The sequence below is a fragment of the Neoarius graeffei genome, chromosome 19 (assembly GCF_027579695.1).
Source record: "Neoarius graeffei isolate fNeoGra1 chromosome 19, fNeoGra1.pri, whole genome shotgun sequence".
NCBI classification, from domain to species: Eukaryota; Metazoa; Chordata; class Actinopteri; order Siluriformes; family Ariidae; genus Neoarius; species Neoarius graeffei.
The window spans coordinates 60,931,848-60,937,586 of NC_083587.1; positions in this window are offsets into that span (position 1 = coordinate 60,931,848).

Below are 5,739 nucleotides of genomic sequence, written 5' to 3' on the forward strand. Positions count from 1 at the left end.
ATCCTCCATTATTGAAGAGTATTTGAATGAGTTTGAGTCCAAACCCCCGAGTTGGCTCTTCAGGGCAGAAATAATTGGAAGCGGTGGGCCTGGAGGAGCGTGCGTCTTCACCCTGTTCAATTATTCACACATAGCCTAATTGAGTTGTTGCGTTTTAAATATTAAATAATAAACGCTGAATGCGGAATGGAAACACGTATGTAAGTAAGTGAAAAATGGAAGACGGCTCGAGTAAATAACAGACCGTGTTCCAGCCTGAAGTGTCCAGCCCTGCAAAGAAGATAAATGCACTGGGAAAGGAAAGTGTGTGTTCGGTTTTAACAAGCTGTAATGCATATGTAGTGTGCTGCAGCATTTTTCTTCCAGTTTGTCATGTTTATACTTTAAGCAGTATATTTGCAGGGTGTGATCGTAACCCAAAATGTCTGTGTTTGGCATCCGTCTGTCCAGAGATCTGAGATCATGTTGACGGACGCACTGTTTGATCTCATTACACACCTCTGTGGACCGATGGAGCGCCTCAGGCCCAAATTTAATCTGAGACGCTCATCGTTTATCAAAGCAGCAAAAGGTTTATTCATGACAGTAAAATCACAGGATGTCTGAGCAAGACGGGAAATGTTCTTAATCGGCTGTGATTGCATATTATCAGTCGTCTAACGGTGTCGGATTTAATGTTCCTGAAGATGGACCGGGAGATTTTCCAACGATCTCGCTGATCTTTTACTCAGGCTAATCTGTCCAAAAGGATGATGAGCCGTTGCCATGGTGTGGCGTCCATCATCTGTCCGTCATCCACAATTCAGTTAAATCATATCTCCTCTGTCAGTTCTCCATGGATTTCTGTTCTGATTGTTTTGTTTGAAAGAACTCATCACTCCATACAAAACTTGGTCATTGTTTGTCAAAATCTTTTAGCTAACAAGTTACTAATTAGGGCAAATTAACAAATTATCCAGGCGTCTTACTAGAATTTTATCTCCTCTCTGATTTCTCATTCGATTTTGGTTCTGATCGATGTTTTGGGTCGATCTTCCCATGAGGAACAAAACGTCGTTGTTTGTTTGTTTCCAACTTTTCATTTCCGGTTAAATCGTATCTCCTCCCTCCTTCAGTTCTCAATGGAATTCATCTCATCTCATTATCGCTAGCCGCTTTATCCTGTTCTACAGGGTCGCAGGCAAGCTGGAGCCCATCCCAGCTGACTACGGGCGAAAGGCGGGGTACACCCTGGACAAGCCGCCAGGTCATCACAGGGCTGACACATAGACACAGACAACCATTCACACTCACATTCACACCTACGCTCAATTTAGAGTCACCAGTTAACCTAACCTGCATGTCTTTGGACTGTGGGGGAAACCGGAGCACCTGGAGGAAACCCACGTGGACACGGGGAGAACATGCAAACTCCGCACAGAAAGGCCCTCGCCGGCCCCGGGGCTCGAACCCGGACCTTCTTGCTGTGAGGCGACAGCGCTAACCACTACACCACCGTGTCGCCCTCAATGGATTTCAGTTCTGATTGTTTCGTTTGAAAGACCTTCTGCAAAACACTTGGTCATTGTATTGTAAAATGTTTGCTAACGAACTGCTAATTAAGTCACCTTAATGAGTTTTGGAACTTCTCATTAGAATTGTATCTCCTCTCGCAGTGCTCACCTGATTTCAGTTCTGGGGTGGGTTTCCCAAAAGCATCATAGCACAATGATCATCGTTAAATGGTAGAGCAAGCATCACAATGAACACTCTCTCTCCGAGTTAAGATGCTCTAGCGTTAAGAGGCTTTTGGGAAACCCAGCCCTGATCAATGTTTTGGGGAGATATTCCCTCGAGAAACAAAACTCGGTCGTTGGTTGGTTGATTTTCTTATTGTAAACAATTTGTTTACAACTTTGTTTATTTTCAGTTAAATCGTGTCTCCTCCCTCCCTCAGTTTTCAATGGATTTCAGTCCGGATTGTTTTATTTGAAAGAACTCGACCTTCTGCACAAAACTTGGTCAATGTATTGTCAAATTTTACTAACAAACTGGTCATTCGGTCAACTTAACACATTTTCTTCTGACTAGAATTGTATCTCCTCTCTCATTTATCATGCGAATTCAGTTCTGATGGATGTTTCGGGTCGATCTTCTCTCGGGGAACAAAATGTAGTCCTTTGTTGATTTTCCTGTTGTAAACAATTTGTCGTGGACGTTGGTCCTCTCTCACATTGTCACATTTCAGTTCTGTTTGATATTTTGGTCGTCATGGTTGTTTTGATGGCGGGCCAGATGAGCGAATACGTCCTTGACGTTGTTTTTTTCTCCACATCATTGACTTTTTCTTAAGATTTGCTGGTTAAACTGAAAAGCTGTTCTCATAACAAGCTTCGTAACAAATAAATAAATTATTTTTGAGAATTTGAACTGGAAAAAATCTCAAGCCCCGCCCTGTTATCGTATCCATAACTTCTCCTATTTTTTTCGCTTCTTAGCTCCTCCTACTGAGAAAACTGAGAAAGGATGTAAATAACTGAAAGAAAGACAGGAGGAATGAATGATTTCAACCTAAAAAGCCATCACATCATTCACTGAAGTGTCTCTTTAAAGTGACCATTGTGGCTTCACTGGTTACAGCTGGAAAACATCTGGGTTGTTGTACATGTACTGTATATCACACACCTCCAAAAAAGCAGATGTCGATAACGAAATCCAGTGCAGACTCAACGCAGAAAGTGCAGCATTTGTTCGTCTCAGAACAAGTTTTTGATAATAAAGACCTTTTCATGAGAACCAAGATTAAGGTCTACAAAGCAATAATAATACCCAGTCTATCTTATATGGATCTGAGACCTGGGTAACCTACAGTCATCATCTAAAGAGCCTTGAGCAATATCATCAAGGATGCCTGCGAAAGATCTTCAACATCAAATGGATGGACAGATGCACTAACGACAGTGTCTTAGATGATACTAAAACAACCAGCATAGAAGCTATGATCATCAAAAGTAAATTGCGTTGGGCAGGTCATGAGTATAAGCGTCTGAGCAACGATTGTCTACCAAAGCAGATCTTGTTCTCAGAGCTCAAAGATGGCAAACGATCTCAAGGAGGATGACAAAAGTGCTTCAAAGACAATCTGAAGACTATCAACAGATCTTTCTGGAGATCCATGGTTTGTGAAGGTCATCAGAACTTTGAACAAGAAAGGAAAGACCATTGGGAGCAGCTATGAGCAGCTAGAAAGCAACGTCAGCCATCTACATGATGATTTTGCCTGATCTGTGTGCCTAAAGAGATGCAAGTCATGCATTGGACTGTAGAGCCACGCAAGATCACATCAACCTTGATACACGAACATAGCAAGCAGAGGTCTTAAGGCCTCTTGCGACGAGGCTTTCGCAGACAGCTTTTCGCAGACAGTTGTAATTTATTGTTGAGCGGGGAGTAATAGGCATGTGCGATGTTATTCACTGCCACAACGCAAGGGGGCGCGAAGTCGCAAAATCGCTAGGAGTAGTTGGTGGGTGTGGTTAGTGGAGTGTTTATCCTCCGGTTATTTATAATGACTAGAACTGGAGTCGTATAGATGTACGTACTTCCTCACTTCCTCGATCAACCGCTCTTCGTGCTGCTCCATCTTCGCTCGTGTTTTTAAAAATGGCGGTCGTGAAAACAAACCAAACCGGGAAAGTAGGGAAGCGGAAGTGCGTGTACAGCGGATGTAGAGTGGACCAATCAGAGCCCTCTTGTCTGCGACGCTGTCTGCGAGGCTTCTGCGGTGGTCACAATTTTTGGGAGGTGCGCGCAGAGCGTCTGCGAAGGTGGGGGGGGCTACGCAGACACTGTCTGCGACGCTATCTGCGAGGACTGGGTTGTCAGCATAAATTGGCCTTTACTCTATACTGAGGGATTGCCGAGAGAGAGAGAGAGATATCACACAGTTAAATGTTGACATTTTGCCCAAACACGATTCTACAGCAAGGCAGATTATGAATAGAATAGACTTTCATGAGTTACATGAACAAAATAGAACTCAAATGTCATGAAACACTGGGATGTTACCTGGGCAGCCATCTTTGTTTGGTTCATTTTTTTTTCTTTTGCGCAATTCTGAATTACTTTGCTTTCCAAAACCCTGCCTCCTGTCCTTAACATCATTTTAAACATCATTTTCATGTTAATTTGGTCATTTTTGTACATTCCCACCCTAGCTCATTCTCTATGATCACACAACAGGCAGCAATTGGTGTAAGGGTAGTATCTCACTGGGCTGCAACAGCCCGCGACTAGTTGGAGACACAACAATTGCGATAAAATATGCGTATTAGCGACAATTTTCACTTGGAATCACACTGAATTGATATTCGCATATTTTACCGTAATTGTTGTGTCTCCAACTAGTCGCAGGCTGTCACAGCCCGGCTTTCCCTCGGCAGGCAGGGAAGTAGAGGAAGCCTCACGGAAACTGACTTGAGAAGGGTTTGCGACGGCTTTGCGACACCAGCGATGCCTTTGCGGCTATTTTGAGAGAAATTTTGTCGCACGAATTTTTTGAACATGTTCAAAATTTCAGCGACGAAGGAGCGACACTTTGCAACTCATGCGAGGAAACTGAGAAGCCCCGCGAATGTTTCAAGACACTTTTGAAACTCTCGCGAATGACGTTCACAAGCTGTCGCAGCCCAGTGAGATACTGGCTTAAGGGTGAACTTCGCATGGAGGTGTTTCCTCCAAGAAACATAAATCCAACCATTATTTTAATCTTTTTGTCCTTGTGACATCACAGGGCAGTCGAATGCTCAGTCAGAGGAAAGCACACACTGTCCTAACTATCCTGTTTGTACTGACCACTTCTGTATTTGTCGTTATCCTCAATCCAGTCCAGAAGCTTTTGATTCCTCAGTAGTTCTTCCTCAAAAATGGCGGACTGAAATGGATTTCCAGGTCATGGCCTGGAGGGAGGGATTGAGGAATCAAGGTGGATCAGTTTGTGTTTTCGGAAGCACCAATTGCATTATTACTCTTTCTCTCGTGGGTGTGATTTAGGGATTTGTCCTGGATGGAGTCACATGATAGTGAACCTTTGGACTTTACCTCAGTATAGTGTGCACATTTTGTCAGAATAGTTGGAAATGTGGGTGTGTTTCTGAATCCATATATGGAAACAACGGCAGCTTTGAGTTTTTGAAGCCAGTGTACATTAGTCATCCAGTAGGAAGAAGAAATCATTGGAATTTATATCTTATATACAGAAATGCTCTGAGTCCCATCACGTTACGCTAGTTGATGTTTTTGAAATATCTGTATACAGGATACTACACAGTTGTGCAAAGATATGAAGTTTATATTCGAGTGGTAAATGGATATATTTTTCAACACGAGATGATAAACTTCATATCTTTGTGCCACTGTGTAATGTTCTTTATATTATATAGACACATCCACCAAAAATAAAATAATAATACGCAAGTTAATCAAAATAATTTTAATTTTTAACTGGTACACCATTTTGACAATGCACGTCTAGTCAGTAGGAAAACACTAGAAGAGACATCATCAGAGTGAAATATCAGCAATTATTATACACACAGGACACTTTTTTGATGGAATAAAAACCCTTCTAGCGGGTTTCATTCATTTGGTTTGATAGCATGCAATATTGTTAGCATATCGCTTATCCTACACATATTACGCCACTTTCCCCAATGGAGAATGAGTGTGCAATATTGTAACAGCATTGCACGTTGTCAAGAC